This window comes from Lutra lutra, chromosome 14, assembly GCF_902655055.1.
Source record: "Lutra lutra chromosome 14, mLutLut1.2, whole genome shotgun sequence".
NCBI classification, from domain to species: Eukaryota; Metazoa; Chordata; class Mammalia; order Carnivora; family Mustelidae; genus Lutra; species Lutra lutra.
This window is the reverse complement of record NC_062291.1, coordinates 67,126,060-67,150,567: the sequence shown is the minus strand read 5'-3', so window position 1 is coordinate 67,150,567 and position 24,508 is coordinate 67,126,060.

Sequence of the window (24,508 nt, the reverse complement as noted above, 5' to 3'; positions counted from 1 at the left end):
ACTGTAATTTTTGTTCAATTTTTGTGTAAACCTAAAACTGATCTAAACACAGAATATTAATTTAAAAAGGCAAGATATAACTACAAGTTATAAGAAACTTAGATTGACCATGAAAGCATAGATGGATGAAAAGTGAAAAGGATAGAAGTAGATATATCATGCAAATATGAATCAAAGCTGGTGTGTCTCTATTAGTATCAGGCCAAATTGAATTAAAAACAGAACGTATTACCAGAGATTAAGGGAGGGGAGTATCATATAATAACAAAATGTTGAATGCAGCAAAATGACGTAATAATCCTAAATGGGTGTGACCTAAAAATGTAACTTCAAAACACATGAAACAAAAATAGATAAAACTGAAAGGAAAAACAGGCACATACAAAATCTTAATTACAAACCTCAACACTCTTCAACACTAAACATTTCATAACCAAAGAACAAATAAATAGAAAAGTTAGTAAGAAGGTAGAGGAGCAGAACGTGGCTATTGATGACTGCGAACACCTCTTCCAATCAGCAAAATACCAGTTTTTTCAAGGGCACATGGAACGTTCACCAATATAAAACCACATTTGAGGCCAGAGGTCAGCAAATGTCTTCTATAAAAAGCAAAATAATAAATACATTAAGCTTTGTGAACCATATTATCTCACTCACCACAACTCTTTCTTGTTGTCCTCATGTGGAAGCCTATCTGGATAATACAGAAACAGCTTGATAACTTTTTAGGAAGCTAAACACACATTTACCACTCAACTTGGTCATCTTGTTTCTCTCCCTGTATTTACCCATGGGACATAAAAACCTATGTTCTCACAACGATCTCTAGTCAGATGTTTACACTAGTTTTATTTATAATCACCCAAACCTGGAAACCATCCAAATGGCCCACCACTAGGGGATGGGTTCACAAAGTATGGTACATCCACACCATAGAAGAGTGCTCAGCAATAAAAAGGAAGAAGATCCTATTGCTTTCAACTATGTGGATATATCTCAGATACACAGGGCTAAAAACAAAGACACTAGTTTTGCAAAGCCAGTATATGGTATAATTCCATTTATGTAACATCTGGGAAAGACAATACCTTAGAGACTGATGTCACATCAATGACTGTCAAGAGCTGGATTTTGGAAAAAGAGAACTCCAAAGTTCCAGAGGGAACATTTGGGTAGTAAGGGAACTGTGTCATGTCTTTATTGTGACGTGATTATATTAATTAACAGGACAAATATGTCTGTGGTGGTTTACCCTACTCTTTCCTCTCGGGGGGCAGCCTTTCCCATTTCCTGGTCCACACTTTCTCTGGTACTGCTGAACTAGAGGTCATGCTGTTTATCCTCTGCCTTTGCTCACTGCGGTCCCAACACTCAGGAAGGTCTTCATCCTGTTAACGGAACCTGGACTGGATCCTGATGGGAGAACCAACTGGCACTTGGAGACTTTGGAGGATCAGAGGTTTGTTTAACACCTGTGGGCTCATTGGAGGCTGTTCTCCAAAGGTCTGAGCCCAAGCACAAGCAGGGAGGGTAATTTATACTCTTCTACTTCAGCATACTTGGTACTTTTGGTGCACGCAGGAAACGGGGTAGGAAGGAAGAACCCAGAAGGGCTTTGAGACAGGGACTGGAATTCCCTTGCTGGTTTGGTCAGCCATCTTAGGGTACAGTTTTTCCCTTATCAATCCTTTCCTGGTCTTAGTTAACTTCTACTCAGACTTTCAGATTCACTTGAACATGTATCTGTGTGAAACTTCCTTGATATCCTCAAACTGGATTAGTTATTCCTTTACGTAATTCCGCTTTGCATATTGCTTTGAGCACATTTTCATATTTTGTTGTATTGCTTCTTGAAGCAAGTCAGAGTTCAGCCTTGGAGTTTCTTTTGGTGACTTTTCTTTCCTATCTGCATCCACTCCCTTGGGAATCTTATTCAGTTCCATATATTCTGATACTATCTAAACGCTGATGATTCGCAAAACGATCTCCAGTTTGACATCTCCACTGAAATAAGGACTTATATCATGAATTTCTCACTTAAAATCCCCAGATGGATGTGTAATAGCAATCCCAATCTCAACTTGTTCAAACTGAACTTCTTTACATTCTACCCCAAACCTATTCCTTCTGAAATATTCTGCTTTTAAAACAATGGCAATGGCATTAGCCCAGTTATTAGGTCAAAATCTATGAACTCATTCTTGAATCTTTTCTCTTTATCAGTATCTGATATATAATATAATTCCCTTACCTTTGCTATGAAAACATATTCTTCTAGGTCCAGTTCTACTACTTCAGTATAATCTCTTAAAGACCAGCCCTCCAGTCAATTACAATTATGACGATGGACAGCATTCAAAAGAAAAAGTGACTACCTGAAAATTAAACAGAGCAAATAAAAATAGGCAAATTGTTAGAAGGACATTTAAAATGTGGGTAAATAAACAGAGTGAAGTTAGATCAAATTTGTGACTTTCCCTCACTTGTGTCTTCATTACAAGGGTGTTCCCCAAAACTGGAACAAGGCATCATGGCTAAAACTCCAGTAGCAACTATACCAAAAGAACTGCAGAAAGAAAATGGTCGAAGAGTGTGGGGAACTACAGAGAGGAGAGAGCCAGAGAAGATGGGACCTAATTCTGTATATGCATCCATTTAATTTTAGTCTGATTCCCAAAACTGGCAAGTAAGTGCAAAGTGGTCCCAAAGCCCCAGATCAAAGGCTTTGTGAACTAAAGTGAAATTTGTACCTTTCTGCCCAGGCTGAACCCAAGTAACCTGCTTGTCTTTTAAGATGAAAATATCAACATCCTCTAGAAGATTATAATAAAACTTAGAGTTTACACAAGATATCATTTAGATTCTGCTTATGTTATTATGCTCTTCTGTAATTTTTTTTATTTTATATGTAGTTGTTTTATCAACCGCAGAGATGGGATGTACATGATTCCAAGTATAAGTATGGATTTTTTCTATTTTTCCTTTTAGTTATACCAGTTTTTACTTTGCATATTTTCTACTGTGCAAATGTATTTAAGATTATGTCTTCTTGGTAGACTTTTTCACAAGTATATAATGCCCTTTTGTGTTTCTGGCTATAGATATAGCTCCGAGGTCCATGTCATCAGGTCTTAATTCAGATTCTCTTTCTTTCTTTGACTAAGGTTTCCGTGGTATATATTTATTTATTTATTTATTTTGTTTCTTAAACATTCAATACATCTATATTGTTACATTTAGGTTTAGTTTCTTATAGAGAGCAAATAGTTGGGTCATACTGCTACAAACAATTTCTGTTTAGTGTAATTACCAACATGTTAAGACCTAAGTCAGACATTCTACTTTTTATTATATGTTTGTTCTCCTTTCATTGTTTCACTGCTTCCTTTCCTGCTGTCTTGTGGGTAACTTGTACTTTTATTAGAATTTTATTTTAATTTACCTGTAGTGCTTTTGTGTGTATCTGTTTGTATCACTTTTTTTTTTCAGTGGCTGCTGTAGGGAATCACAGTATATGTACATAACTTACCACAGTCCATGGATGTCATAATTTTACCAGTTTAGATGAAGTGCAGAAATCAACATCTATGCTTCCCTTTATGTTTCTCTAACGCACCCAATTTATATTTGTCCTTTCAGCTTCCTCAGGTTCCCTCTTATTGTCTCAAGTCCATTTTTAAATAATGCTATTCCACTAGACAGCACCATGTTGGGATAACAAAAGCATTTGTGCTCCCTCAGGCATTGCCTGACTGTAGGTGGGACCTGTGTGCCAACTTTCCTTCAAGCTTAATTTCTTAAAATTCTGCTTCCTTTTTTTCTTTTTCTTTTTCTTTCTTTCTTTCTTTTTTTTTTTTTTTTTGATGAGAGAAAGGGTTTGGTAGGATACTCATTACCACTATTAAGAAACAGGTTTTCAAGTTAAAAATAATGAGACCATATGATCAGGGTGTCTTACCAGTCCTGACAAAACCTTACAGATATTATTATAGAGAACAACTCCACATTGTGTCAAGGGTTGAATCAGCTGGATTTCCCCTGTGCTCACTTCTAAGATCCTATTATGATGGAAATGGGCTGCAAATGAACTCCAATTGCATCCAAACCTCAAAAGCTATTTCATAACTGCTTTTAATCTGACTATTTAAAAGTATAACCTCCAGATAAGATTCTCAATCTATCTCCCTCATAGAAATAGAAATTATTAATAAGAAAAAAGCAGTTATTCCCACATTTCCCTTATCACATGGATTTATGAAATTATGCTTCTCTTGGGTGTTTAAGATAGACGGTGCATGTCGCTATAATTAAAAATACACCCCTACTTTTCTTATTCATGCTGAAAAAAAAATTAATCCAGACACTGCTTATTGATGGCTTACAATCAAATGTGCAAAAAATATGCTTAAAGAACATTGGAACAGGTCTAAGAGGGTGGCAATTCATTTCCTTTTCAATATATATGAAAGGAAACTTTAATAGTGGTAGTGGCTACCTTTAATGTATTTGCCATGAAGAATGAAAGCCCACACTAATGTAATTTAAAAACCTAGCCCTGCCTGCAAATTTCAGAGGAAGGATTAAAAAAAAGGATAAGCATATTTCCAAATATAATGACTAGATCATCAGGTCCTGCTAAACAGTTTTCTTCTCTGAACAGTAACACGTGCTTTTACTCCTTTGCTGAATTAATAGAAATTGTTACTGTAAAACCAATAAGAGTTTGGACTGTTTGTTTTTGTGTGCTAGTTACCAAACAGCTGAGTTTACGGATGGGTCTGTGAGACTCAGTCTTGAAGCCTTTCCTTTGCTTCTGTGAGTTATTATTTCAAACCCCAGTTGATGTGAAAAACAAAGGCAGAAGAAAAAATATTAAATTTCCTTAGTATCTACAGCCTATTGATAAGTCCTTGAAATAGGCAGAGTGACATTTCCTCTAGGGACTCAACTGACTCCATTTTGACACTTTGCTAAGGGCAAAAGGCAATCCTAGCCCTACCCCAGGACCCCATCCTGTAAGACCACTTTAACATACAGAAATTCCCTTTAGAAATTTCCTTTATCTCTAAACCCCCAAGATACACAGTGGCAATCACCCCCTTCCCCCAGAAGCATATGGCCCATCAATATACATCTGAAGGATTGCATAACTAAGGTTTTATTAGATGGAAATAAATGACCTTTTCTCAACAATAGCTAGCCCTCTCAAGGTCCTGGAAACCTTGCTTCCAAATTACTTAGAGACTTAAGCTATCCCTAACCCCCTCCCAACTTGAAAGTATATAATGGACACTCCTAATGACCCTGGTACAGTTCTTTCTGCCCACAGGTCCTGTCCCCAGGCTTTAATAAAACCACCTTTTTGCATCAAAGACATCTCAAGAATTCTTTCTTGGCCTTGGCTTCGAACCCTAAAGTTCTTTCCTTATATCACAGTGGCCTAGTGATTTGTTAGGCTAAGTATTGGATTATCTGAGGTCCTCAAGGTAGGGGATCTAGCCTCTACTTCTTTCTCACCTGAACTTGGCCTTCCAGACTTTGCAGCATCCAAAATACCCCTAGGACTAAATAACACAAAGTTCTCTTTCTTTCGGAGGGAATAAAGGGTTAATATTTTATAGCACAATGAGGACAAGACAAATTGGCAAAGAACTATTTATCGGGTAACAAAAAACATAAAATAAGTCTTCAAGAATTCTGCTCTGGAAGAAGTAGCTTAAATACTTTTACCTCTGGTTTGTTGGTTGGTTTGTTTTATTAAGTCTTGTAGCATTGTGAAATATTACTACAAAGGAATAATGAACTTTTACTTATTTTTAAAATACTTCCCCGATTCTTATTATTTATTCATTTTAAAACAACTTTAAGTAAAAGTTGTATATATAAAGGTATACAACATGGTGTTTTGCTATAGATACACACAGTAAAACAATTACTACAGTCGAGCTAATTAACATACACATTTCACGTACTTTTTTTTGTGGGCTAATGAAGCTTTTAAAATGAAAAATTCTAAATTAGGAAATCATCCCACCTTTCATTAAAAAATCATCAAGGCTCAGGCTCCTGCCCTGGTTATTAAAACCTAATATGGAATATTCATGATAGCTGTAATTCCTTCATTACCTTTGCCAATGAGTCTGTGAGTGGCTATTGATATCCAAAGGTTGGCTTCCACTTAATTATTGTGATCTTTCCATTAATACAGCATTTTTTTATCCCAAAAGCTTGAGCTCTATAACTATTCATGAGTCATTTCCCCTATATGTGAGATGTAGCCCAAGATGAATTACCTTGAGTTTCATTTTACCAAGGGCTTAATTTTAATGATTACCTGCTGCACAAATAAAATAAGAGAAGCAATGAAGCTCTCATTATTGATAAAAGTTGCATGTGTTTTTGATACAAGTTATATTTAGCCACTCTCCTTGAGGTTTTCTGTAAATTTTGAATGAGCTAGCTAGCATGGGGTAGGATGAAATCACAAAGACTGCATGAAAAAGTAATTAACAAATTAATGCATTTGAATTGCAAGGTCTGGTTTTAAATTGTTTACAGTGGCTTCATCATTGCCCTTCTATTATTATGTGTTCATGTGCCTAGTATAAAACCAGGTAATAGTATTCTTGAAAGCAGTTTCTAGGATATCTCCGTATTTTGAATTCCTTTCAGTGTCCAAAACCTTTGAGTATGAACTCAAAGCCAGTTCTTTCCTCTGAGAAACAAACTGAAGGTTTTGGAGGGGAGGGGAGTGGTGAGCCTGGTGGTGGGTATTAAGGAGGGCATGTATTGCATGGAGCACTGGGTGTGATGCATAAACAATGAATCTTGGAACACTGAAAAGTTAAAATAAAATAATAAAAGAAAAAAGAAAAAGAAAACAGTTCTTTCGAAAAGAAAGTTTAGGGGAATGGGAAAATAAAATAGTGACCTAGTGTAGGTAGGCTAGGAAGAACGATATTGCAAGAAAAAAGAATGCCCAGGAGCATTTAAATGATTAGATGGGATTTAAACAGGAGGATTTACTGGAATATCCACTTTAAATTTCTGAATAAGTATAATGGGGCATATTGGGCAATTTACTTTACACCCATGAGTAAATAATGCATTTCAAAGTTAAGTATGCGTTTTTGTTTGTTTGTTTGTTTGTTTTACTTCATTTGCTTTTTCTGGCTGCTGGGTGTACTCATAGGTATAGTAGTGCTGGAAAGCATAATAAATGATGTTTACAGGATTAATTGTCAAATGTTAGTTGGTGGCAAAAAGGGGAGACTTTCCATTGCATCCAAAAGTGTTGTTGTTTTAAAAAACAACTACAACAAACAGAGGATCAGCAATGTGTCCTACAGGATGCTATATATTCTAACAATATCAAAATCAAAGTTCTTTGGGGGCCAAGCCACTGCTCATGATGGATGAAGGTGGTGCTCTAAAGATTTGATTCTTTGTCATTTCTTATTTCACAAATATTTTTTGATGCTTGAATTTCATGGCAGCAAGAATTAACCACCTTGCTTAGACTTCCTGGAACTGGTGACCGAAGAATGAATTTTTTACTGTCTGGCAGACAGTAAAATAAGAATAAAATAAGGAAAATAAGATATAGATTTTCAGATTCTCTAAGACTGTAGTATCTTCCAAAGATGGAATTAAATCTCTTTGATGGTGTATGAGATGATGAGAGAGTTCTGCTGTCTTTGTGGTTCTTTCTAATTGTCTATGATAACCCTGCAGCAGGCAATTAGTACAGAGAAATTGGAGAACATGAAATGCCCCATTAATTACTAATAAAGTATGTAGATCTGCTTATAGAACACACAGGGTAGGTGGAGTACCTCTTGTCATTGTTCTCACCTTTTGCCTTGAACACATCACTGCATCGCTGTACAGCTAAATCGCACCAAGCGTCCTTACCTGGGTTACATCGGTAGCTAAAGGAAAGATTAGGGTAAGAGGAGAAAGGATGACATACCTGGCACAAGAAAGGAAACTATTTCCATCTCTACCATCGTCATCTCAAATAACCATGAAGACTGAGCCAAAACTCCCTATAGTTAAGTGGCCACTGGTTTCTGGTGGCTCCATGCCCTTGCTATAATTGCTATCTCTGACACCTGCTCTATACCCATTTGGCCAGTATTCAGAATTTAATGAGACTTAATTATGTTCCAGTAGTTGGGCTATGTCTTGAAATTATAGGAGGAAAAAAAAAAAAAAAACAAACCAAAAAAACAGTTTAGTGTTTCAGAGCTCCAGATTCAAGCAATCTTCTTAAAACTTTGGTCACTATTTGAAGTTAATTATGAGAAAATTAATATATTTTCTGTAACATCATACTGCTTACTTAAACAAGGTAATAGTATGTAAATTAGAAAAAATTCAGGGAGTATTAAATAATGAGCAAAACACGTTCATAAGTGTTATTTTTTTTTTTTAAAGATTTTATTTATTTATTTGATAGAGATCACAAGCAGGCAGAGAGGGAGGAGGAAGCAGGCTTCCTGCTAAGCAGAGAGCCTAATGCGGGGCTCGATCCCAAGACCCTGGGATCATGACCTGAGCTGAAGGAAGAGGCTTTAACCCACCAAGCCACCCAGGTGCCCCTCATAAGTGTTATTGATGTTTACTTATTGTCATATGTTGTTATATTATTGTTTCAACAAGTGTCAACTCTGTGTCAGGCACTGTACCAACTGCTGAACCATAAAAATTCATGCATCTTGTCTTTGTGTGCTTACTTGGGATTGGGTCCAGGGTAACAGTGCTTGTCTACAGAATGATTTCTGTCCTTCTGGATTTTCCCTTGGTGAGAAGCGTCTAATCCTCAAGGGCCTTCTTAGTGAAATCATCAGTGGGTGTCTCAAACTGAGAGGTCCTCCTGGCTAACTAGGGGTCTCCAGGATATCTGCCTTCAGGGACAGATTTACCTACTAAGGGAATAAAGGACTCTGCCACTGACTCAGTAGAGCCATTGACTAGACTACGAGAGGAATCCTACATTCAATGTGAGATTCCTTCCCTTTAAGATGTGGCATCTGATTTCAGGAAGTCGAAAGTGGGGGCAGTAGACACATCAATGAACACAATGAAGAAAGAGGAAAAAGCTAGACAAGAAGCGTATGGTAGGAAATAATTCAGCCTCTTCACAACTCAAGAGTGAGTTAGTGGGGTTTTAAAATCCATCTGTTTTCTTCGGTCCATGCTCTGCCATTTATAAGCTATGTGAAGTAGGCAATTTCTGCTCTTAACTCAGCTTCCTCATCAGCGCAGGGAAGATGGTCATAGCATCTCCACCCAGGGTTATAATGAGACAATGTACAGCTTCTAATTTCTAGTACCAGTGCCTGATATATAATAGATTCTCAATAAGTCCAAGCAGTCAGAAAACACAAGGTGAATAGTTTAGGGACTGTTGAGTGTGTTTTTTCCCCTTGCTCAAGGGAAGGTTAAAATTATAACATACAACTTTTAGGTACTTGGATGATTCTTGTTAAGTATCCAGACTTGTTTGATGGCTCCCAATTTTGTAGATTTCATTAAATATCTACTTCTATTAGGGATCACCAGGCTTTTAACATCCAAATCTGTTCTCTTTCTTTCCTCTTCTTCATTTTGATTCTTAGTAGAAACAAATGCTAAAGATAAGAACTTTTTGGTTTTCAATTATTTTAATTTTTTCTGTCATTCAAAGACCCATCTTAAGATAAATGAAGTTAATGCTAATAAAATTATAGACAAATAGGTGATAGATACTTAGATATAACTGTATAATTAAAAGCTATTAAACTTCCCGTGCTTTATACTATCTTCATCTATATGATAAAACAATGGGAGAATAAAATGGAACAAGTAACAACAGAGAAAAACTCTACCAAAATTGTATTGAGCTCAGGATGGCATAATACTGTACTCATTCACAAGAAAAGCCTGTTTATGTTTTTTATAAAAATTAAAAAAGAGAAAATAAAATTTTTAAAAAATCCTATTCCTCGTCAGAAAAATCTCTTCTGGTTATTGAACTGTTAAATTCCCTCGAGCCTTATAAAGTTACTATTTTATGATAAAGAAGCAAGGGGTACACTAGGCTAATTATGCTGTTGGTTTCAGTCCAACAATGACTTATTCTTGCAAGTTATTAGTGAGTTTATTGTACTGCTAAATCAAAAATTTATTAAAATAAACTGTGTTTTTCCTTGGTTTTGTAAAGCGTCAGGGTTACAGATGAAAGTGCATAAGGCTACAAAACCTTAACTGAAAGATTATAAGCTTGAGTTTCTAGTTAAAGTAAAGCTAGACTCAAAATGAGCAAAGATTTAGCTTCACACTTGATAAGCCTAGCGAAATAATGCACTTCATGGAAAAAGGTCCCGTTTTGCTAAGAAAAGTTCTCGTCTTCAGTTGAGATGAAACTATAGCGAGTATAGGGAAATCATCTGCTACCAAGTAGCCTGGGAGAGCTGCCCTTCTTTTCATAGTGGTGACTCCTCAATGGCAGGTAGTCTGAGTCATTTGCCTGGGGATCTTTCTCTTAATTCTCCTTGGGTTCCTATTTAAAGCAGTTCTTTATATCACATAAAACTCATCACTGGTGATGAGAACCAATAGAATCTGAATCAATGAAAATTGTTTGGAATATAAAAGTGCCATTTGCTCACTTGGAGTGACCACCTCTCCCACTGACCACTAACCAACCACTGACTATTTTGACATTCAGCTCCATTGCTTACCTCTGTGAATTTGTCCACACCTGTTCTCATTCCCAGTGAATTCACATGGTAGACTCTGTTGGAACAAATTAAGTCCTTGATTTGTGCTGCTTATAGTTCTTATTTGGAATCTCATGGTAAAAATTTGTCCTCCTACAGAGACTAAACACTATTCAACAGCAGGGGCAGTGATGTCACATGACAAGTAAAATAGTCTTCAATTAAGCATCATGCATCCTTGGAACTTTCTGAAGAACATTCTATTTTCTATAAATGGTATCTGAATTAGTAGTGTGACCTAATCTATGGGCCACGGTCAGACTAGGCCGAAATACTTGTAACTATAACTGAAGCTATTTGTGTCATCGGTGTCCCTACATAGCAACCAAATTAACTAGCCTTAGATATAAAATGACAAAGATAGGGTCTATGTTAGGAAACAACAATAAGGAAAACAGTGCTTGGTGATTAAATAGCCAGGGCGTAAGTGTGCTAAAAGTGGGGCGGGGGAGAAGTTGGAGGGGAGAGCAGGTGAGAATTCCATCTTGGTGGGAAATAGAATATGCCTCCCAATCTAAGACAAGGCCTGTCAACATGACTTCCAAGAAGGGCCTGGAGATCTTGGGAGAGAAGCTTTCTTTTTTTGGGAAAAGAGGGATAATTCTATGTACAGCATGGAGTCCATCACTCGACTGTTCCTGTCCATCCCGTACACGGTTCATTTCTAAATTGAATGTAAAACAAAACTTTTTAAGTTGAAAACAACAATAACATAAACAAAACAGAAATATCTGGAACACTTTGAGGCACCAACAGAATTTCTTGAGTGCCAGTATCACAGAGTATGAGCCAAAGAGGGAAGAGGAGATACTTCCCTTCTCACAGTAACACACCCAACAGCTGTGGCAGACGGAAGACCGGGTGTTCTTAAGAGGAAACAGCAGCACCTGGTGGGCAAGTGATGACTGATCAGGGTCTTATGGTCACTTAGGATTTCCTTGGAGCCATAGCAGTAGGAGCCTGTGGAAAACTGGCTTATTAGTGAGCACGTTATTCATCCACGTGGGGATCCTAGAGATGTTCGGCTGGGGAGGAGAAAGGACTTTCTAGAGGATCAGAAATCAGAGTTGATGAAAGTTGCTTTCCTATTATCACTGTAACCTCACATGAACTACAGCCTGTTAAAGCATAAATCATCTTCGATTTCAGGCAGATCTTGAAAACTTTAGAAAAAGAATCAGAGTAAAGAATACAAAACTCTTCTCAGAAGAATAGTTATTTATAACTTCTGAGTAGAAAGTCAGTAAGAACTAGATTGACTCAGACTCTTATTACAGAAATTAACAATTCTTTGCAGATATACCAGAAATCATTCAAAGAGGATAATAACTTGCGTTGGGCAATTATTTTAAACATTGATATTACTCAGACAATAATTATGGGGTGTGTGATAAATACATTGGGGCTTTTGTTTTGTTTTTGTAAGGCAAACATTTTTTGGACAAGGAAAGGAAACGAAACTGAGAAAAGTAAGCACTCGGTGGAAAATATTCTTGCTTCTTAAGTATGAAATTTCAGGCCAGATACAGAAGTATTTCATTTTCCCATTAAATCCAGAGATGGAACTCTTTAGACTTTTAGAAGGAACACAATTTTAGAATTTATTCTGAGCAATCACTAAAAAGGGCAGAGAAGAGATGTGAATGACTTGTCACTGATGCTCTTAGAAGGGTGCAAGGTTTTCCCTTCTTAAAGAAACCATGTCTTGCCACTAGTATCTGTAGGCAAAAAACACAGCTGAGTGATCTAGAAAGCTGTCCCATAACTACCATTTTCACGATTATTGGTATCATGAATATTTAATTGAGTAGTATATACCAAGCACTGTGCCAAATTATCTACATATTCGTTTATTTTATTCTCTAAACAACCTAATAAATAAAGTAGTTTTAATCCCACTTTCCAGATGAAAACATTCAAGTAAATAGCATGTACAAGTTCATGGATATGGTAAGTGGCACAGCTAGGTTCTCAACTCAGATTCTGACCACAGAACCTGTCTTATTAATGGGTGCTTTATCCTGCTTCCTGACAGCTCCGGGTTAATTCCTGGGAGGAATAATGAAATTCATCCTTCTTGGTTTTATTTTTCTAGATGAAGGATTCTGCCATCATTTTTCAAAAAGAGTCATGTAGCCAAACTGTTTACAAACTTTCTTCCAGTGAGAAAAATTAGTGGTCAGCCAAAACAGTTTGTCTCCATTTCTAAAATGATCAATTATTTCCATAGAAGGCAAAGGATGCTTCCTCTTGGGGGAGGGGAGGCAGATACTAACCTCTTTCATCTCACAGTGAAGACAAGTAATCCTCTTTGTTTCAAATGGTCTTTTCCATTCTGTTAGTATTTACCAATTTGAAGGACAGACCCTACCTTCCTCAGTTTCAGTCATAATCTCCACTCACCTCACATCCCCAGTTGTCACTGCTTTTGAGACTCTAGCAACCATGACAGTTTGATGAACTGAAGTCATAATTCTACCTCTGGAACAACTTACTTAGATATTTTTGTCACAATCTCTACCTCAGAATTACCCTTTAGCAACTTCTTTTCCTCTCTGTCTCCCTCCCTCTGTACATTCTTCCTTCTATCTTTTCTTAAACCCCTTCCTTCTGAAGGGAAATTTTGTGCCAGACACTGATAGAAACTGGGGCTTTGATAAAGGAAGAGCCATGTTCTTTGCCTCTGACGATGTAATAAGAGAGAATCAACATAGAAATCCATTTTTTTTTTAAGTGCAGCAAAGAAATTTTGTAATGGAAACTCAGAAGGAGTAGATGCAGTAGAATCCAAGTAAACCCTCAGAGGGGAAAAAAATACATAGTGTTTACCAGTTTCCGGGCTGTGACTATTTCCACCCTAGAAGACATCAAGCTATCAAAATCACATCCCTGAATGCGAAGTTAGAAAGAGATACATTTGTTTTACTCATCTAAGCCTGTGTAAGTCACCTCTAGCATGCTTTTGGCTGTAAGTAGCTATCGCATTGGAGTTGATATTTGATCCATTTCTCATGTCTCCTCAACTCCTAACTCCTCAATCTGTGTCTTGACATCCTTTTATCCCTTTACATCCCACCCCACTTGTGTTTTTATGATACATGATAAGTTCACTAGTTTAATATAATTTCACTGGTTTAATAATATGAATAGGCAAACTAGAAAACATATAGAGCATATAGAAGTATGGATATAAATATAGATATATATTCCGAAGGAGCAAAATTATTACAAGCATGCCTGAACTACTGTATTGGTGCATGAAATTATAAAACTCGTTTGATATCCATTCATGAGTTCCATATTAATTCACTCTCATTACGCTCTGCCATGCCTTTCACTCCTTTCTTTCTTACTCCCTGTTTCCTTTATAATTGCTGCTCCAAATGTGTTCCACTGAGCCCTTCATTCTCACAAAACAACTCCCATTCCTTCTCTTCTGGACTCAAGTTCAAACAACGTGATGCTCTCCTTTTGGGGGGGTGCCACAAAATGCCACTTCTGTGTCTTAACGCCATGCTAATCTTTTCATGCGTGTTCTTAGTCTTGTTTATTTCTGACTTCTCAGAAACTTTGTTCTGGCATTTGTCAATATTTTCTCCCATCTCCAAAACTCTTGGCTTTTTATTAGCTATTTCCCTATACCTATCAACAAGCTTAACTTTTTTCTCCTGAGAGAGATTTTCTCCAATTGGGTAATATCCTCAAGCAATACCTTTAACTTTCTTCTTTCCCACAGTGTATACTTTTCAGGAGAGTTTTATAGACTATTTTCCTCTCTTTCTCCTTGTATCATGAATCCTTTAGTTACTTTCACTCTAGCCTTTATCCTCACTCCTCTGTGATCACTGATTTCTTGAAGAGTGCAAGGTGTGCCTGAGGAGACACTCTTGAGGCTCTTTTATCAAATGGATGTGGATTGACTCTTTGCACCTGGTTTTCTTGACAAGGTCTCTGTGCGGTCGTTTTGCTCTCCTCCTACTTCTGACTGCTTTTTGGTCTCCTTTTGTGGCTCTTTTCTCAGCCCCACTTCATAACCATTTCCTCCTTTAGTTCCTCTTTCTGGCAACTACATTTACTCCGTAATTCTAAGATAGTTAGATGCTCTACAGAATTTTGAATATTTGACATTAGACATTCAACTGAAGGCATTTTAAGTGGGTGTGCAGTGGAATCATGTGTTTTCACTGATGACTAATGATGTTGAATACGTTTTCATGTACTTCTTTCCCAATTTTATGTAGAAATATATAAATATTCCTCTCTGAATTGTCTTTTCAATCTTTTGCCCATCTCCTATTGCACAGTTTGTATTTTTTACTGATGTGTAGGAGTGCTCTACTATGTTCTAGATGACAGCCTTTTGGCAGATGCATGTCTTGCTTTCCAGTGCCTTGCCTATTCATTTGCGCGGTGTCTTTTGAGAAAGCTGATGTTTTAATGTTGATGAAGTCAAATTTATTTTATTTAAATGTATGATAGTTCTGCCAGTGTCCTGTTAAGATATACTTTATCTATGTATGTATGTATGTATGTATATATACATACATAATATAGTATTTCTATTCCTGTCTATGATGCGTCCCATGTTAATTTTTGAAAAAAATGTGAGGTAGTGGTTAAGGTTTACTTATTCTGGCATCCTAAGTTAAAACATCTTTTCCTCTTTGAATTGTTGTCAGAGGAGGAGGTCATCTAGAGGACGTGACCTCTGGGTGACCTGGAAGTTGGCCTGGGGCAATCAGAGGCTCCTTGCCCTCTCTCCGGTGTTTGGAATGTTCCATCTGCCTGCTCTGCCCGCTGTTGCCACAGTGGGAGCTGTTTTCAAGGATACAGACTTAAGAGAGTGAGGTGTTGATGAGTCAGCTGGAAAGTACACAGAGCTGCCCGCTGTTAAGGTCCCTTTATGAATTTTTAAGACTGTGGCCGGCACACTGAGAGATCTACTCATCTTGCTGCCAAGAGAAGCCTGGTGAGTGAGTTCCCTTGTGTATTAGGGCTGTCACCTACCCATATGGAGTGGATGGCCTCTTTTTTCTGTCGCTCCTTACCCTACGGGTACAGAGGCCAAGCGGGCCAGGTTGTGAACTAACAGTTGTTTGGCATCTTTTGAAAATCAAACCACAGTGAGTTTATTCCTACTGTTCCATTGATCTATTTTCTATCCTTACTAACAAAATAAGTTTGTTTATGGCGGCATTACATGAATCTCGAAATTAGATACTTAAGTCTCCGATTTTTTGCTTCATTTTCAAGGTTAATTTTAGAGTTCTAGATTTTATCATCTAGATCGGCGATATCTGCAAAAAAATGCATGCTGGGATTTTGAATGAGATTAAACTTAATCTTGAGATCGAATAGGAGAGAACTGACATCTTAACTGTAGGGAAGCTTTTACTCCATTAACATGGATTATCTCTCCTTTATTCCTATCTATTTTAGTTTCTTCCGGCAAAGGTTCGTCTGTCCTCCTATGTAGAATTCCTGCACATCTTTCACTATAATTATTCCTAAGTAATTTATGTTGTCTAAGGAGCAACAAGTCATGTATTTCAATTTAATATCCTGATTATTATTGCTAGTCTACAGAGATAAATTTGTACTGATTAATGACTTTGTTTCTTGTGATTTTACTAAATTCACTTTTTAAGCTATGGAATTTTTTGGTACATTCCTTAAGGTTTTATACATACTAACTACCACCTGAAAAATGTATTTATTTTTTTCTTTCTAGTCTTTATTATTTATACTTGTTTATCTTGCTACAGATGATAAAAAAAAGAAAAACACCTTTGTATAATGTTTAAAAGACATGATAAGAGTGAACATCCTTGCTGTGTCACCTATCAGAAGAAAACCTTCAATATTTTATCATTAAACTTTTATTGGGTGTAGGTCATACATATGTGTGTTTTATGAGCATCAAGCAAGTTTCTTTTTATTTCTAGTTTGCTGAGATTTTTTTAAATCATAAATCTGTGTTGACATTGTCAAATGTTCTTTCTATATCTATGAGCTGGTTATATTTTTGTACAGACTTTATTCTACTAATGAGGTAAACTATGTTTACCTAATTAAAATATTAACTGCATTCCCCATGTAAACTTTTTCTCATTTTTCTATAATGTTCATTTGAGATGCTACTATTTGGTTAAGAATTCTGCATTTAAAGTCATGATGAACATTGGCTTGTAATTTTATTTTCTTGTAATGTTGTCTAGTTTTGGAACTAAAGCTATTCGATTATCTGGCCTCATGAAATGAGTTGGAGATGGTTCTGCCTCTTCTAGTTTCTGAAATAGTTTATATAGAATTGATATTTTTTCTTCTATAAATATTTAATACAAAATTCTGGTGAAGTTATCTAGAGTAATTTTAATTGTGGGACACTTTCTGAATATAAACTCGGTTTCTCTAATAAGCATTAAGTTACTTAGATTGTGTATTTTGTGGGTTGGTTTTAAAATTAAGGTTTAGAGGGTGTAACTGAGTTTTCTAAAACTTTATGGTTACCAAAACACAACTTAATTTTATGACAGACAAAATTTGGGCATTTTGCCAGTGACAATTTTAAGATACATTTGTCTAGAAAGACTGTATTATGTCAGATACATAATAGAACACAGATATTGCCATCTTTCCCAAAGGAAAAGGAAATCTACAAAACGTGAAACTCCCCAGAGTTCCCACAGGTATCAATTACTGATAGGATGCCTCCTTTGGACTGACTTTAGTAGAGATGTCAAGAACCATCCAACCTGCGTATTGAGACTTTAGCTGAGCCCGAAAAGTGCATGCCAGGCTCCGGTGCAAGTGAGCACATCCATATTGCTGAGACCCAGTGCAATATCAGTATCAACAACAGAGGAATAGAAAGGAAACTCTGATGCACTCTGATCTTTCAAAAACAGAATCATTTTACCAAATCATTGTGCCCTACTTGTCACCATTCATGTCCTTTAACATAAAGCCACTCTCCAACTACTAAGGTTATCTGACAACACCTAAATATTTTTAAGTTTATTTATTCCTTTTAAACAACCACATGTAATGCAAATATGATTATTGGAAATATTTGGAGGAAACAAAAAAGGAGGAAAAAAACCCAAAAAACCTCAGAAGCTTCCTTTCAACACTAATGCCAGCATATTTACTTAATAAAAGTATGTGTTTATAATTAATTATATTAATACTATATTTATATCCTATATTTTATTAGTGTGTTCTACTTTTCCCACTCAAGGTATGATTTTTGAATTTAATAGTCAAATATTATGCTATCTTTTAGCTACACTAGAATTTACTTAGCCATTACTTGCTTTGATTTTGATTTGCATAAAATCTTTTAATATACTTCTTTGATAGATTTTCTCATTCTTTGAATAGATTCCTCTAAGATGAAATAATGGGTCAAATGTTATACACTTTCTTAAGGCTGTTGATAAAATATTCCTAGTTTGTTCCTACAGATTAATGAGAATGTTTAAATTCATACTATGGATAAATATAAGTACCATTTGTTTGCACACTTATAAACAATTTTTTAAAAACTCTCTGAACTTTTGCTAGATAACTATATCACTACTTTGTTAGTTTAAATTCTTTAAACATTCATAAAATTAAACATTCTTAATATATTTTTATTCACTCATACTTTTTGTAAATCACATTATTCCCTTTCCTACTAACCTGTTGACATTTTAGTTAATAATACTTGTTAATATATAAGCTCTTTAGAGAATAATATCAATTTTTTCTTTAATATTTTGGTAAATATTCTCCTTGGCTTTGTCATTTATTTTGGTTTATGTGTTTTGATATGGAAATGATTTTATCAGCATTAATGTTTTTTTAATTTCTTGCTGGTTTATTAAATTAAATGTATTTTTAGAAAATTTCTTTTTATAGTTATGAAAAGTATTCACTTATATGTTGGTTTCTTATAGGATTTCCCTTATATTTAAAATTCAGTCCATCTGGTATTTATTCTGGTCTCCTAAGCATTACTGTAGAGGAATTTATCTTTTCATTCCCATTATTAATTTCAAAACTTAGTAGCTAATGAAGTAGAACTTGATAGATATGGAGTTGGGCAGTATATCCTTTCTTTAAAAATAACAGTTGTGCTTCTTCTATATGTTAGGAGGGCACTTATTTCCAGCTCTTAGTGCGCTAGACTTAGTGACTGTGCATATTTCTGTAGTACAAGATAAAGAAGACCCCTTTCTACAGGGTGGGCTGGAGAGCAATCATAGAGGGCAGAAAGAGAGAAGAGTATCTGGGCTAATGAGGGAATAATAAGAAAGATTATCTTCAGAAGAGATCTTGAAGCTTCACGCTTCTCTTATAAAATGTTCAGAGCTTTGCCTAAACAAGTACCATATAGTGATTTGAATTTCATCATTACGAATCTGTCAGCAAATCAAGAATGTTGAAGGTTTTTTTTAGAACACTGACCTGGAGTCTTTGAAGTGTTCATTATGATGAGAAATGTGGAATACTGGGCAGTCTAGATTGCGAAGACTAAAAGGACACATTAGGCCAATTAAATGTGTGAATTTTTACTGGATCTTTCATTTTAAAAAAAAAAACATGAATATAGTTTTTCAGACAACTGGAGGTGGAAAATGTTTGGAAAGTTATGGGATAGAGTTGAATTAATGTTGATCTTTTCATGTATGATAGTTGTAGTTTTGTAAGGGAATATCCTTGACATCAAAAAGATGGATTCTGCAGCATTCTTCTTCTTGAAATGCACATTTTAGAAGTGTTACTATGGATACACTCTATTGCTGAATGGTTTAGTAGCTGAAGCATGTGTGCAGGGAGAGAAATGGAGCAGTTAGTAAATATGGGGGTGTGTATGGTAATCTCTAACTTTTTTTTTATTGGTCTAAAAAGTTTCCGAATACAAACTTGGATATATGTAGAATACATACATGCGTGCACATAGCATACATACATGCATACATATAGGCATAATACCAGTAGGGTCTTATCCTAGGCTTGTCATGAGCAGTAAATGTGCTGGTTCATGTAAAGAGCTTATTAGTATGCTTGATAAATTTCTAATATTTTATACATGTTAATAAATATTAACACAGAATCTTGGTACAAGGATACTGAGAATAAATTTTCTAATAGATCCTGACAATGCTGCTGCTGATGAGGCTGATGATGACAATTTAGTCCCAAACTCCATGTAATGTCAATATCTTTCTAAAGTGATCCTAGCATATGTTTTCTCTGCTTATGTTTGAAAGACTCCAATAAAAGCACCTTATTATTTTTTCATTGTTATCCTCACATAAACACATTCTTCATGACATTTTAAATCCCTTTTCTTTCATGAGGTTTATCAAAAGCATTCTTCTCAATCGAGATGATTATTTCCCTTCTGAATTCTACAAACTAACTTACTGCTTAAATTACTGATCTGGGCATTTAGATGTGCACTGTACCTCTTATTACCCCTGCATTTTACTATTGTAAAATAGTTCACAGCATTCAGGCCACTATCCATCTGTAGTTATTAATTTAAATACAATTTTAGAGCATAAAGAGAAACACAGCTTAATAGGAATAATTGAGACTATTGGGTGTTGCCCTTTAAGATTGTGCCCAACTCTGAAAGTAGAGTTTTTCTGAAAAGTCTGAAATCTAAAGTGAGAAAAATCATATGACTTTAAAGGTCTCTCTGATTGCACTTTACAACCCACAGTACAAAGAAGGGCTGTATTTTTCTCTGTACTTTGAATTCTAATATTCCTTGCCTACTTTCTAAGTGCACAGATATTTTCTGTAATAAAAATTGGCCCCAGAATAGGATTAATGTAGATGAGATTCCCTCAAATACAATACCAACCATGATCCTTTCAATTTGAGTTTCTACTTCTATGGGATTTACAGGGAAAGAAATTTAATTTTTTCTGAAGACAAATGTATTAATATTTAATAAAAACAAAGATGATAGTGTTATTTAAAAAATAAGAAATGTACATAACATCTCTCTGTGTTTGAATAAGACAACTGAACCTGAGTAGAATTAACTCCTAGACATAAAATGAGATGTGGGTAGGAAGAAAAATTTCAGGTGGGGAAAAAAATACTTATCAAGCTAAAGTTCTGAATGGATTTGTGTTACAGAAATAAGTCACAGATTTGTTCTTAAAAACATTGTCCTTTCATGTATTGGTGGGTATGGTTGTGATTACCAATGGCCTCGGAAATTGACAACTATGTTTAGTAGGAGTGACCCACCATAACTCAAATAAAGACTGTAAAATATATGGTGGACACTTAACTTTTGTCCATCTCTGCTCCTTTGCATTCTGACTCCTCTCCTATTCTGTATGGTTTACTTTGAGGTGATTCCAAGTTGATCCTGGCCATGTAGATTATTCCAAACCCTTACTATAATACTTAATTCAGAAATTGGCACACAAGGCAAGTTAGCGCATCCACAATTGTCTCTGAGACTTGTGTCAATCAGGTAGTTGTATTAATTAGGATAGACTGCAGCAACAAATTGAACCTGACATTTCAGAAGCTTAGCAAAATGAAGATACGGTTACAGGGCAAGGAAAGTCCCACTTGGTTAGGCCACACTCTTGCTTGAGACTTCACCATATGAAACGTGGCCTCTTAGGTCTCTGCACAAGGGGGAAGGAAAGCTTGGAGACAGAAAAAAATGTTGTAAGAGCCACACCTGATTGACTGAAACTATTTTCTCCCACAACTCATTGGCCAGAACTCAGTCACATGACTCTAAGAATGTGAAAATAAGGCCGGAGAAGGAGTCTTTCTGTCTGCATCAGAGGAAGTAAAATGCTAAAAATGTCTTTTTCTCAGTGCTCTTTCCACAGAGGTTAATAGTCTCATAAAATATGAGCCTGAGTAACCAGTGTCCATTTTTTCACACCCAATATGGGAAAAAACAACAACAACAACAACAAAAAACCTTTCATAAGTATAAAAGCAAACAGAGAAACATTGTCCTGATTATATCATTTGAATCTTACATATAACTTGATAAGTGCCTCCTCCTTTTTCTAAATATAATTTCTAAGTACAGTTTGGACTTCTCCTCCTTAAAACCAAGAGTCATCACTGACTTAAAGCTTTTAGACTATTTAGCTTAATGCTTCCTAAAATTAGCTTAATTAATCAATCCATAGGAAATAATTTGTTAATTAAAAATTGTATCCTTGGGGCACTTGGGTGGCTCAGTGGGTTGAGCCTTTGCCTTTGGCTCGGGTCATGGTCTCAGAATCCTGGGATCAAGTCCTGCATCGGGCTCTCTGCTCGGCAGGAAGCCTACTTCCTCCCTCTCTCTGCCTGCCTCTCTGCCTACTTGTGATCTCTGTCTGTCAAATAAATAAAAATTGTATCCTTAACACTATAATGCACCAGGTGAATTTCTACTCATCTGTCAAGCTTTGTTCTACTGTCACTTGCTCAGTGAAGTGTCATCACATTCTGTGATGGTCAGAGCTCCACTAATTCACACACTTCTCATAGGCATCATGGTATGGTAGATAACAGCATAGGCACTTAAGTTAGACTCCCTGATCCTTCCAACTGTCAGCTTTGAAGCATCGACATTGTGTTTAATCTCTTGGTGCCTCAGATTCCCCTGCTGTAAAATGGGTATAATATAGAGTTATTATAAGGAACAAAGAAGTTAATATACAGAAAGATGTGCAGTAGTGAACACTTCAGGCAAGCTTTAATAAATGTTAGATATTTTATTACTCTCATTATTATTTTACTCTTATCAGGCTGTGAACTCCTTAAGAACAAAGACAGTGCTTATTAACTGATTGTTTCAATGGTGCTCAGAACATGCTTACTACCTGGTGAATACTCAATGAACTTTAGTTGAAAGGATTGCACTAGAAGTAACTATTCAGTAATAATTATAATAACAACTAGTATTATTAAGCCCTTATTGTGCATTACATGGTATAAGTGCTGTGCATGTACCAACTCATATAATTAACAAATAGAGGAGAAAGTATATCACTCAGGGTAAATGACTTGCTATTATAATTTAACAAAAAACCCTCTATAAGTTTGAAAGTATAAGACTTTATTTATCATTGGCACAAAATTATACTTTAATATTGATGGATGAGGACTCTTAGGCAGTACTTCTAACAGTACTGACTGAGGGCTCTAGGCTTTGAACTTGGTACTCCACATCCTTAACAAGGCTTCCAAGATCATTCTGGAAGGGAAGAGATTAAGTAATTATAAAGAGGATTTTCTTTCATTTTTTGATTAGTCCACGCCTAGAAATGTATCTGTTATTTCCACACCCATTCCATCATTCTGTTGACCAACACTGGTCACATGATTGTACCGTAATGAAAAAATTAAGCAAACTTCCTTTGTGATCATTAGTAAAATTAAATCATTTGATAAAATAGGAAATTTTAAATATCTTCTTGGTGGGGAGGCAAAATTAACATTCAAACAAATGAAAAATAAAGACTACTATCATTGGCGAAAGCTCCATTTAAGACCTTGAATGTGACCAGCAGGATGAGAAAATGCTGGATTGGTGGGGAAAAGGAGATGGCATTCAGATGAGTTGCAGATGGAACTAAAAGTATAGAGGAGGGCTTAATGGGAAAACTTGCTGTCTGATGGCTGAGAGCTAAGGAAAACCCAGACTCGTGCAAGTAGACCCAACAATGACCACACAATATGACCGTCACAACCATGTAGCAATAGATACATGTATCCTTCTTTCTAGAGAACTAAGAGCTAAAAAATTAACTAGGAACAAAGCATATTGCTGGGTACAGGGTGAAATGGGCTCCATTGCGCCTGGTTGTCAAGTAAGCAGACTCTTCATATCTGAACCCATACTTCTTTTTTTCCTAAATTACTATATTCCACACAAGATGGTCTACTGGTCCAGTATAGGGTGATACTGTTGGCGATATTTTCTGGTAATTCCAACCCCATTGCACAAAATCTGACTCCTGACTGTTTTCACATAATTTATTGTTGCCTCCTCACCTAGACTATACTCCATGTGAAAATAGAGACACACATCATTCCACAGTCCTAAGCACAGTGCAATAAAGCATAATCATTTAAAAAATTCTTCTTTATCTCTTGATTCACTAGATAGTTTTATAGATACCTGGCACCATAGTTCTTTCTTACTCTTTGTACACAGGATTTTGAACAGAAGCAACAACATAATCCCAAATCTTATCTACCTATCCACTTATCTATCTCTATATATAGTTTTTTATTTTTTATTTTTTTCATCTTTTTCCACTGGTAAAGTAGCAAAAAGCTAAGTTGTGACATTTCAATTTATAAACCTGTCTTGGTCCCTGTAATCCATCTTGTGAGATATGGGGCAATGCTCACCATTAGTACATGATTGATATTTCTTACTTTGCCCTGTTCATACAGCCATCAAGAACCCACATTCTACCGAGTATGTTGTCTTCTTATACATTATTTGTTCACACTTCTGCCATATTTGAAGGTTGGGTGCCATGTTAGCTTATATAGGTGTCCAAGCTTGGCTTGAAATTCTGTGCTTTTTCTCTTCAAGTTCTAAGGCATTTGGGAGAAGTATAATAGCTTCCTAGGAATGCATCTGCCAAGTATGGGGATTAAATAAGCAAAGAAATAGAAGTGTCATATCATGCAAGACCTGATTCAGGTCCAATTGAGGTGTTTCCAAAAGGCATCTTTTAAAAATAAATTTCTAA